Raw genomic sequence first — 12,856 nt, forward strand, 5'->3', positions numbered from 1 at the left:
TGACACACTCCAGCCACATGAGGTCTAGCATTGTCTTGCATTAGGAGGAACCCAGGTCCAAACGCACCAGCATATGGTCTCACAAGGGGTCTGAGGATCTCATCTCGGTACCTAATGGCAGTCAGGCTACCTCTGGTGAGCACATGGAGGGCTGTGCGGCCCCACAAAGAAATGCCACCCTACACCATGACTGACCCACCCACGTCTGTCACATTCTCAGTGTGAACCTGCTTTTATCTGTGAAGAGCACAGGGTACCAGTGGCGAATTTGCCAATCTTGGTGTTCTCTGGCAAATGCCAAACGTCCTGCACGGTGTTGGGCTGCAAGCACAACCCTCACCTGTGGACGTTGGGCCCTCATACCACCCTCATGGAGTCTGTTTCTGACCGTTTGAGCAGACACATGCACATTTGTGGCCTGCTGGAGGTCTTTTTGCAGAGCTCTGGCAGTGCTACTCCTTGCACAAAGGCGGAGGTAGCGGTCCTGCTGCTGGGTTGTTGCCCTCCTACGGCCTCCTCCACATCTCCTGATGTACTGGCCTGTCTCCTGGTAGCGCCTCCATGCTCTGGACACTACGCTGACAGACGCACTACGCTGACAGATGCTCGCATTGATGTTCCATCCTGGATGAGCTGCACTACCCGAGCCACTTGTGTGGGTTGTAGACTCCGTCTCATGCTACCACTAGAGTGAAAGCACCGCCAGCATTCAAAAGTGACCAAAACATCAGCCAGGAAGCATAGGAACTGAGAAGTGGTCTGTGGTCACCCCCTGCAGAACCACTCCTTTATTGGGGGTGTCTTGCTAATTGCCTATACTTTCCACCTGTTGTCTATTCCATTTGCACAACAGCATGTGACATTTCTTGTCAATCACTGTTGCTTCCTAAGTGGACAGTTTAATTTCACAGAAGTGTGATTGACTTGGAGTTACATTGTGTTGTTTAAGTGTTCCCTTTATTTTTTTGAGCAGTGTATATTCAAACACAGCTTAGTATTTTATTAATCACCCTGTCATCTCAGATTTTGAAATTATGCTTTACAGCCAAAGCTAGACAAGCATTTGTGTAAGTTTATCGATAGCCTAGCATAGCATTATGCCTAGCTAGCAGCAGGCAACCTGGGGCCTGTTGCACAAAACTAGGATAAGGGATTAAGCCAGGATATCTTGGTGATCCTGGCTCAATTGATCCGTAATCCGGTTGCACTAAAGATGGATAGGGGGCAGGAGGATATGTTATGGTATAAATTACCATGGAGATTTATTCTGTGGAGCTAGCCTGCTCCAGACCAGGCTAAATTCCAGGATCTATTTAATCTCATCCCTAATGTCAGTCAGCAGTCACCACAAATGGAAACCAATAGTTATTTCACTGCTCACTATACATTGTTATCACATATAACTAGACCCACTGTTATTTAAACGTTTGTGATCATTAATTTCAATGATTTTGGATAAAAAATGATTTTTAGATGATGTTGCTATCATTAGATAATTTACAGTTTCCCATAGACTATAAGGCTATATATAAAATGCTAGAATATTAGGGCCACAGAGGGGAAAAAAACACAAGTCATAATATTGTAACCAGTTGTTTTAAAGGAGGACAGTTGTTAAAATGACAGATGTGGGGCATTTCGTGAAATTGTACTTCAGTATGGTTTCATAAACAAAGACATGCTGATGTGCCAGAATATTAAGTATCACATTGTCATAAGTATCAAAACTGTAAAAACAATATGTAGCTTTTCTGCAGAAAGAACCAGCCTCATAAATTTATGACTTTATCCTTTTTCTTCAGTGTGGCCCTAGTACTCTGTCATATAAACAAATACACATTCCATATGAATATAAAAACACAATGTGTAACATTATGTTCCTTTATTGAATAAGGACAAAACAAAGCAGGTAAACCATCAGCTCCTTTCAAAACTGAAGTCACAGTGACTCTACAAGATGGAAAGCACAGAATCTAAGCATATTATACAAAATGATACATATACAGACCTTTGAATGTGTATAACACACCCTGCATGTCTGCACAATAAAATAAATGCAGGACAAATCCATACACATCAACTGAACAGACAAATGAATGGATGCAGTAGCCTCCCTGCAGCCTTGTATTACACACAGTATACCGCACAAACATCATAAGAGGCCAAATTCGTCAAAAAACGAACCCAAAAAAACCCAAATTCCTCTGCCACCGCAGGACATATTTAACCAAAATTGAAAGCACACATACTAACTAAAATAATTCAACACATATTGGTCCCTCAGCAGCCGACCACTGTCGTCATCAGGGAAGATTGCCGGATTGTCCCAGTCCATGGCTGGTGGCACTCTGGGGGCCCTCTCCTTCCTCAGGCAGGCCACATTGTGAAGGACGGCACAAGCCACAGTAATATCACATGCCCTAACAGGGCTGACCCTTAATTTGTGAAGGCAGTGAAAGCGTGCCTTCAGGAGGCCAAAGGTCATTTCAACTCTGGCCCTGGTCCTGGCATGGTTGTAGGCCTGCTGTGCTTCCTGGGGGTCTGTGAAAGGTGTCAGGAGAAAAGGCTGGCAGCCATACCCCCTGTCTCCCAGCAACACACCAGAGAATTCACCTGTCAACACAAAATCTCATCATTACTACCTCATAAACACAGTGATATTCTTGACACAGCCATGATGGTTATAAATAGGGGTTGTGTGGCTTACCTTGTGATAGGCACTGATAGATTTCAGAGGCCCGAAAGATTCTGGAGTCATGGACTGAGCCAGGCCATTTTGCCACAACATTGCTGATCACACAGTCAGCATTGCAGACCATCTGAAATCATAAGATGAGGAATATTACACCAATCAATGCACATCACTGGCAATGCAGAGTGTTCGTCAATGGACAATATCAAAAAGTTATGTTCACCTGAACATTAATGCTGTGAAAGGATTTCCTATTCACAAAATCGGCCTCATGGGCACCTGAGGGGGCTTTTATCCTTATGTGTGTGCAGTCCACTGCACCAATGACATTGGGGAAACCTGTCACACAAAGTAATGAGTATCCTACTATGTGTTAACAGTTGTCCTGTAATTTGTAGATCCTCTTACCTGCAATCCTATAGAACTCCTCTTTGATGTCACAGAGTCTTCTGTGGCCAGGGAAGGAGATGAAGACATCTGCTAATGCTTTGATAGCCAGACACACACTCCTTATTGTGCGGCAAATTGTGGCCTTGTTCAGCTGTTCTGCATCCCCCACTGAGTACAGGAAGGCTCCACTAGCAAAAAAGCGCAAGGCCACACAAACCATTTGCTCCACACTCAGTGCATGGCTCCGTGCAGTGCGGTGCTTAATCCTGGGACCCAGTAGTCTGCATAGATACCTGATGCCATCTGCAGAAAACCTGTATCTTTCATATAGATGGTCATCAGGGAAGGCCAGTGGGTCCAACCGGTCCCTGAAGACCCTTTCTCACCTGAAGGCTCTCCTCAGCACAAGTGCTTCTTCATCCACCACATCTCGCACGAATGGGCATGCCATTGTCAGAGCAGAAAGGAACACACAATTTTGGGCCTTCATATAGGCTAGTGGCCACACCTGGTGCTGGGGGGGGTGGGCAAAAGAGGGCGATGCCTTATAACGATGACTTGGTTGTACTGATTGCTGGGAAAATAAAAAAAACCTTAGAAAGATGCCACCGTCCTGTGTGCTCACAATAAGAGCTCATATGTCATGGCTCACTTGACTTTACGAGAATATACCTAATTTTTATTTTGAGCTGTGTCATCTTCTTGGAGCTGGGGGAGGAAAGAAAAATAATGATTAATACATTTGTGTTACAGTTAGCATACAGTGTACATTGAAGGCATATCTCACCTCCCTCTCAAGTTTTTTTATTTCAAGGTCCAGTTTCCTAATTGTCCTCTTTTTTATTTCGAACTCCAGTGCAAGATTTTCCATCTTTTTCTTCTTGTACTGAATGTCTATGTCTGCCAGTTCTATTTGGCACCGGAGGTGGTTGCCATACAACTTTCTGATAGCTTGTGAGCTCTGTGAACACAATACAATTAGCGCAGCTGGAATTTGGCAGGATGTGGTGTCCTTTTATTAATACGCACTATGTTGCCAGGCTGGTTTTCCCACTGTATAGCATCTGGGTCCTGTAAAAGAAATTAGATTTTTTGATTTTGATGAGGACTCCTCACCATTGTAGAGTAAATAGTACTTTCACAGTCTTAACATGATACCTCATGCCTTCTGGAATCCAGAGAGATGGTCTCCTCCTCATCATCGTCTCCATCATGTGCTGTTGCTGCTGCACTGGGGCCTTCACCCTATCACATTTAATCGGATTCATATTGAAGCTAGTAGACAAGACATGCCAGGCCTACAGTATGCCTTTGATGGAGTACTCACTGGATCAGCATCGTCTGGTGCTTGTGCTGGTGGCTCTAACAGGAACACAGTGCTGCCAGACACTGCAAGGCAATAGGTAAACCAAAGTCAGACAGTCCAAATTGATTCAATATGAATGTGGTTGTATCCCATGTAGAGATGGAAGGACATACCTTGAATGAAGCGGGTGGCATCTTGGGAGGAACCTATGCTCGTCTCTTTCCCCCCAGGGATCCCCTCTAAGACGGGCCTGCCTTTATTTAGCTCCAAGGCCATGTCCTCTGCTGGGGTAAGGTCAGCCTTTGGTGACCCACCACCCGTGCCTTGTCTGTGGGTATTCTTTTTCACTGCTAAAACAGTACAGACAATGTGTGAGCAGGCACCTTCTGGGTACAATATATGCTTGTGCTTTGTTAAATATTAGTCAGGGACCATACCATTCTGCAGAATGTTCTTGTATTTGATTTTGACCTGCTGCCATGTCCGTTTTGGCCCGTTCATGTTTAATCTACACACACACACACACACACACACACACACACTTAATGGAGTCACACTGCAAAAAATTACTTGGTATTTTTGTCTTGTTTTCAGTAAAAATATCAAAAATTTTATCATAGCTTTATACAGTGTGATGGAGTTACTTTACACAATTTCACTCATATCTGCAGTGCATTTCAATAAAAAAAATTAACCGTTTCAAAATTACAGTACAACTGCATTTTTGGAGATGTGAATTAAATATTTGAATTGTAATTGTGATGTTTCAGCGGAGCGGTGAGTGTGTAATTGTGCACTACTTACGCATTCAGGCGGTCTGCAATACTTTGCCACGCTTTTTCTCTTTGCTTTATCACTGTGGCGGTGTTGCCTTTCTTCTTAATTATATCTTTTACCTCCTCGTATGCCTCCATGAGAATTTGTGCTTCCGACGGGGAAAAGTACGCGGCTCTAGTTGCCATGGTAAATCAGTTAATCTGTGATCTGTGGCGGGGTCTATTTGAGTGAGCCGTGAGCGCGCACCTATCCAGGATTGGTTTCACCTGGCTTAATGAATCCGTGTCTGCTCATCCTGGCTTGGTCTTTGTGCAACCAATTAAGCCTGGACGCACATGTTTTGGCTTCATTGAGCTCAGCTGAGTCATTTATCCCGGATGTCTTAATTCTACTTTTGTGCAACAGGCCCCTGGTCACGAAAATCAGAAAAGCAATCAAATTAAATCGTTTACCTTTGATGAACTTCAGATGTTTTCACTCACGAGACACCCAGGTAGATAGCCAAAGTTCATTTTTTCCCAAAATATTATTTTTGTAGACGAAATAGCTCCGTTTGTTATTCACGTTTGGCTGAGAAATCGCCCGGACATTGCGGTCACGACAACACCGAAAAATATTCCAAATTAGCTCCATAATATCGACAGAATCATGGCAAACGTTGTTTATAATCAATCCTCAAGGTTTTCTCCTAATATCTATTCGATAATATATCCGTCGGGACAATTAGTTTCTCAGTAGAAGCGATTGGAAAAATGGCTACCTCTGTATTTTACGCGAGAGTCACCCTGGGAGCCATCAGGTGACCACTTACGCAATGTAGCCGCCTACGGCTATTCTTCAACATAAATGCGTAAAACTACGTCACAATGCTGTAGACACCTTGGGAAAACGTAGAAAGCGTAAGCTGGTTGATACGACATTCACAGCTCAATAGGGACTCATTGGAACGCAGCGCTTTCAAAATATGGAGCACTTCCGGGTTGGATTTTTCTCAGGCTTTCGCCTGCAATATCAGTTCTGTTGTACTCACAGACAATATCTTTACAGTTTTGGAAACGTTAGAGTGTTTTCTATCCTAAGCTGTCAATTATATGCATATTCTAGCATCTTGTCCTGACAAAATATCCCGTTTAAAACGGGAACGTTTTTTTCCCAAAAATGAAAATACTGCCCCTAGAGTCGCAACAGGTTAAATAAAGGTGAAAAAATATATATATAATAATCGTAACTTTATTGACAACACCCAAATGGATACTGCCATTAACGTGGTTATTCAATAATTACACATAATTCTTAATACTGTAGCTGTTTAGTTACAGTCACATGTTCAACTATCATCAGAAGATCCAGGAAATCATTTTCTGAATGCCAGTCAAATGACAAACATCACAACATGCAACAACAACCAAAGTGCTTCTTCATTCTTAATGTGTAGATAACTGTTCCTTGATGGAATTTTGTACAACACACGCAGCTATTTTCCTATATTTGTTCTTAGGTGAAGTTATGGGTCCTACAGTAGGTCTATATTATTGTTAGGTGAAGTTATGGGTCCTACAGTAGGTCTATATTATTATTAGGTGAAGTTATGGGTTCTACATTAGGTCTATGTTAGGTGAAGTTATGGGTCCTATTGTAGGTCTATGTTGTTATGGGTCCTAGAGTATACACTATGTGTGTCATGCAACAACAACCAAAGTGCTTCTTCGTTCATTACAGGTATATTTATTGTAAGGTGAAGTTATGGGCCAATTTGGCAAATCCTCATTGCCAGGCTGATGGAAAAGCTAGACAAAGAGCATTTTACTGGTTGAAGTGTTTTTTAAGTACAAAGCTGTTGATTTGCGATGATGACACCAACATTATATTGAGCAGGACATTCAAACGATCCTTACAATTTTAATCCAAAGTAGTGTGAAATGTACTCATAAGCAACCTGGAAATGGAGGTTAGTCCCCTGAGTTTTCCCCCATTCACATTCAGAATACATTGTGAAAAACTCAAATCTACACTCACCATTTTTGCTCCTGGCAGATATACTACATCCATAACTAGTGGTTTCCTCATTACCAGATATACCACATAAATAACTAGTGGTTTCCTCATTACCAGATATACTACATCCATAACTAGTGGTTTCCTCATTAGCATGGAGGAGTATCTGCAGTCAAATTGCCCTTGTGCCGCAATTTTAGAAAACAGAAGGGGGCCTGTATTGGAGACCAAAAGTCTTCTGGCACACTGCTTAGAGTTTCAACAACATGAATAACTTATTTCTAGTCTACAACTTAGATGTTACTACTAATGTGAAAAAATACATAATATGACTTTTTGCTCATTTTAAGACAATTGTCAAATACTTTTAACATACCTTAAGAACAAAAATAGTTGTACAACATCATGGCTATGCTGTTGGCATCACCTTTTACACTGGATTACCGCTGTTGTGGCCTTTAATCATCTGTCTGACTTTGATGTTCACACAGGAGAGAGACGGGACTATAGTGGATCCTCTGGGGAGCCTAAACAACCTCATGATTGCTGAAGAGACAGAGAAGAGTCTCTCCAGATCAGAACAACTCAATAAACACCTGCAGAGACCCACAGGGAATAAATCTTACCACTGCTCTGACTGTGGGAAGACTTTCACCTCCTCAGCAGGCATTAAAATTCATCAGAGGATCCACACAGGAGAGAAATCTTTTACCTGTATTCAATGTGGGAAGAGTTTTACTACATCTGGCTCTCTGACATTGCACCAGAGAATACACACCGGAGAGAAACCTTATAGCTGTGGTCAATGTGGGAAGAGTTTTAATCAGTCAACCATCCTGATATCACACCAGAGAATACACACAGGAGAGAAATCTTATAGCTGTGTTCAATGTGGGAAGAGTTTTACTCAGTCAACCATCCTGATATCACACCAGAGAATACACATAGGAGAGAAATCGTATAGCTGTGTTCAATGTGGGAAGAGTTTTACTACATCTAGAACTCTGACTCTACACCAGAGAATACACACAGGAGAGAAATATTATAGCGGTGGTCAATGTGGGAAGAGTTTTCCTCAATTTGGCCATCTAACATTGCACCAGAGAACACACACAGGAGAGAAATCTTATAGCTGTGGTCAATGTGGGAAGAGTTTTACTACATCTGACTTCACACCAGAGAATACACACAGGAGAGAAACCTTATAGCTGTGGTCAATGTGGGAAGAGTTTTACTACATCTGGCCATCTGACTCAACACCAGAGAATACACACAGGAGAGAAACCTTATAGCTGTGATCAATGTGGGAAGAGTTTTGGTAGATCTGATAAACTGACATCACACCAGAGAACACACACAGGAGAGAAATCTTATAGCTGTGTTCAGTGTGACAAGAGATACTCTGGTAAAAGATATCTGATCAAACATCAGAAAATACATACATGAAGGAGTTATTTCATGATATCAATGAATTAATGTCACTATGTAGAATGTTTTAACATTGTAGTAGGAGTATTTTAAGGAATTTCACAATGTAGAACCCTAAACGTTTGCCCCATTCAATTGATTTCAGCGTGATATGGATATTAGCCTTGGGAAATATCCAGGCTCTGAGTTGAAAGAGTTCTATTTATGTGATTTAACAAAAAGTGACTAACACAAAAAGAGTTGTGTTACACTTACCATGTTGGTGACCCACTTGAATCAAAATGCAACAGTTCAAAATGTATCTGGCTGTTTTCTCCAAATTGTCCTCTAACCAGGGATGTACACATTACTCCCAGATTCCGTGTGTTTTTTGAGCTGTTAGTTTTAACAGGACGTGCAATTGACTGCACGGTTTTTTGTATTGGGGATGAGTTTTGTTTTGGCTCGTTCCAAGGGGATGAGCATTCTAGAAGGTAGTGAGTTTTCGGAAGACAAGAGTTTTTTTTCCTATTTTTAATTGTTGACAGTAGACACCATGTTTATATTGGTAAAGGTGAATCATTGTAGTTGATTATAATGTGAAATGGAAATTGTTTTCTGTTGGTGGTGAGCAAACTTATCCAACAAAAATATAGGATATATTTGTTGTCTTAAGGGGGAAGGTGTTACAGGCTTTTGTTTTTCCATTTATGTTTTGAGGTTGGACTTTTGCCCGTGTAGCTTGTTAGCATATAGGGAGAACCGATTGGTATCACCTCGTTAGTCAGTATGTGTTACACCTGTCCATCTCGTTAGTGGTAAAGTGTTTCACCTGAGCTGGTCCAGGTTCTATTTAAGAGTGTCTGGCCCAGTGCTCCAGTTGTCTTGATAGATGTGGAGAGTCAACACCTTTAGTTGCTCCACCTTTTTTGTTTAAGATGTTTTCATTTCAGGTTGATGCTTCTTTCTGAAGAGAGCTTTTTTTTGAAGAAGAAAAATGAATACAAACAAGCAAACCTGGTCGGTTCCGGGGATTGGTATAGCAAATACCGTAAGATTTTCATGGACTGAAAAGGAGATGGAACCTTGGGGCAGGGAAACTTTTGGAAGGACCATATTGATGGGATGCCTCAGGATAGAGGTGAAGGAAGTACTCTGCCTTCAAGGCAACCCAAATGAAAAGGGTTTTGATGTGACGTTTCACAAGCAAGAGAAACATGATGATGTATTGAAGATGGCAAAGGAAGCGGAAAGAAAAGGACCCCTGTGCCATTATGCGGTGACCAGCCTGGCAAAGAACAACTTCAGGGTGGTCACCGTAAACATGTACAATCCGCACGTGAAGGATGAAGGAGTGAGGGCCTTTCTGGGGAGATACATGGACAATGTCTCCTCAGCGAGGTACCTCAGGGACTCCCTGGGTTTCTGGAACGGGAGGAGAGGGTTCCAGGCGTTACTCAGGGAGTCCCCGAAGAGTGTGGATGGCTACCTCCATCCTCCGGCGATGTTCTCCCTGGGGGCTGACAGGGGAACACTCTACTATGCACGTCAGCCCCCATTCTGCAGGCGTTGTATGGCCTACGGCCATATCCTGGCCTCGTGCAGCGCCAAGAAATGTTGTTTTTGTGGGTCGGAAGAGCACGAGGCCAAGGAGTGTGACGAGCCCAAGGCTTGCCACGGGTGTGGCTCAAGAGCACACCTGTGGCGTGATTGCCCGGCTCGTCACAGGTCATACGCGTCTGCAGCTGGGGGGGGAGCGGGGGATGGGGGGAGGAAAGAAAGGACGCGTGCGGATTGCATGGATGGCACAGGGGAAAAGACGGCGCAGGAAGAAGATGGGAAGAAGGATGAGGTGGGAAGAAAGAGGCGAGGAGAAGAAAAGAATGGAACAGAAGGAGAGAAGAAAAAGGGGACGGAAGAAGGTGGAGGAGCTGAGAAGAGGGAGAAGGGGACAGTGGTACGAGAAGGAGTGGAAGAGGGAAAGGGGACAGTGACGGAGAAGGAGGGAGGAGTGGATGTGGGAGGGGAGGGGGTGGGAGGGGGGGGAGATGGGGGGAAGGAGTGTGGGGACAGCCTGCCAGGCTTCCTCGAGGTCGAAATGAGGGATTTGGTGGAGGGGTTAGCGGGGATGGGACGTTGTGTCTCCCCGCTACCTCCTTCACCAAAGAAGAAAGGGATAAAGAGGGGGAGCTTGGCAGGAAGTGAGAGGGAGGGGGGTGTGGAGGGGGAGGGGGGGGGTTAAGAGAGTGGCAGGGGGGGGGGGGGGGAGGGGAGGGTAATTTGTCCTCCCGGTTTGCCTCAGCCCCTTGCATTTTAGTGGATGACTCCAGTGAGGGGTCGGTGGGTTGTTTGCTAGAGGGATCCCAACTCCTGTTTGGGGAGATGGGGTCCCCTATATGCAGCCCCGAGGCAAACAGGGAGGGGGGATGGTGGGTGGGGAGGGAGGATCCAACACACTGCCTGGATCATGGGTTGGGATGGAGGACGGGGGGGCGTCAGGAGAGGAGAGGACGTCCCCGCCGGTGGAGATGGACCAGGGGAGCATCGGGTGAGTCTCGTGGTTTTTCTTTGGGTTTTGGGTTTTTTATTTGTTGTAAATAATTAAATGAATAGTTCTGTTTCTTTTTTTAGTCTAAATGTTAGGGGGTTAAGGGATAATGTTAAAAGGAGGGCGTTTTTTTGTTATTTAGAGGGTGTGGGGTTTGATTTCTGTTTTTTACAGGAGGCTCACCTGAGGGATGGTGGGGATGTGTGTAGATTTAAGAGGGAGTGGGATAAGGGGGAATCTTTTTGGGGCATAGGAGGGGTGCACTCAACAGGAGTAGGGATTTTGTGTGGGCATAGAGAGGTTAAAATAGAGAACACTTTTGTAATAATGCAGGGTAGAGTTTTGGGGATAGATGTTAAGTTTAGAGAAGCTAGATATAGGTTAATTGGGGTGTATGGGCCACAGGTGGCGGCAGACAGGAGGGAGATGGTGGACTGTCTGGCGCCCCTGTGTGTTACAAACAGGCACTTGGTGATAGGAGGAGACTTTAATATAGATTTAGGGTTAGGCGGTGATAGCAGTGCAGGTGCCATCTCTGGGCTAATGGCTTGCCATGGTCTGGTTGATGGTGGCCTGCACACTACTCCGGCAATGGTCGGTCCTACATGGCGCAACTCCAGGGGGGTTGCGCGGAGGCTCGACTACATTTTTGTATCCAGGTCTTTGGGTCAGTTGTCTGGGCGGCTGTTGCCTGTTTTCTTCACGGATCACGACGGGGTGTTCCTGCAGGTGGGGTCGCCAGTCTGCCTCTTCGGTAGGGGGTACTGGAAGTTAGATCGGGATATACTGGAGGAGCAGGCTTTCGATGATGCATTTTTTTGTTTCTTTCGGAGGCTTGACGGCCTCCGGTCCATGTGCGAGGGGGTGTTAGAGTGGTGGGATTTAGTCAAGGGGAGGATAAGGGCTTTTATAATAGGATATTGTAGAAGGAAAAAAAGGGAGGAAAGGAGGGAGGTGGATCGTATCCAAAGGTTAATTGAACTCGAGTACGAGGCAGGCAACCTCGGCGGGTCGATTGACTGGGAGAGATTCGCAGCCCTAAAGGCGCAGCTCAGGGAGCTGCAGGAGCAGAAGGCTCGAGCTTTCCTGGAGCGTGCGCATAGTGGCTTTCTAGAACATAATGAGACTTGTTCCGCTATGTTCTTTAAGTCGGTTAGGGCCAGACAGAGTAGGAAGGTAATGAAGGGAGTTAGGGAAGAAAATGGTAGTATAGTAAGTAAACCAGAGGAAATGGTCAGGGTGACAACTGATCATTTCCAAGGTTTATTTAAGGAAAGGGAAATAGATGTAGAGCAGGGAAACGTGTTTTTAGACCACTTGTCCCGGCGGTTGCCAGAGGACATTAGAGACGTGATGGAGGCCCAGATCTCACTAGAAGAGGTTGAGAGCGCTCTTAGGAGGATGGGAAAAGGGAAGGTGCCTGGGATGGATAGGCTGCCGGCTGAGTTTTACCTCAAGTTTTGGGGTATACTTGGACCAGTGGTTCTCGAAGTCTTGAAGGCCATCCTTGAGACGGGGGTCCCGGGGGGATCAATGGCTGTTGGTGTGCTGTCACTTCTTTATAAGAAGGGGGAAGCAACTGACCTTGGCAACTGGCGGCCATTGACCATGCTGTGCGTAGATTACAAGATTCTTGCAAAGGTTTTAGCAGACTGGTTGCGCACAGCCCTTCCCTACGTCGTCCACGAGGATCAGACGTGCGGGGTAGACGGCCGCTCTATAAGATGGAACCTACAGTTGA

General features: G+C 44.7%; 1 protein-coding gene and 1 pseudogene across 1 annotated transcript in view; one reads left to right on the forward strand and one right to left on the reverse strand.

Annotated features, from left to right (window-relative positions):
* Nucleotides 1-12,856, reverse strand: part of LOC139424142 (zinc finger protein 271-like) — a 51,362-nt gene that overhangs the window by 19,580 nt on the left and 18,926 nt on the right. The window lies entirely within an intron of this gene.
* LOC139364495 (zinc finger protein 180-like) lies at nt 7,615-8,606 on the forward strand (annotated as a pseudogene).

This window comes from Oncorhynchus clarkii, chromosome 13 (genome assembly GCF_045791955.1).
Source record: "Oncorhynchus clarkii lewisi isolate Uvic-CL-2024 chromosome 13, UVic_Ocla_1.0, whole genome shotgun sequence".
Classification (NCBI taxonomy): Eukaryota; Metazoa; Chordata; class Actinopteri; order Salmoniformes; family Salmonidae; genus Oncorhynchus; species Oncorhynchus clarkii.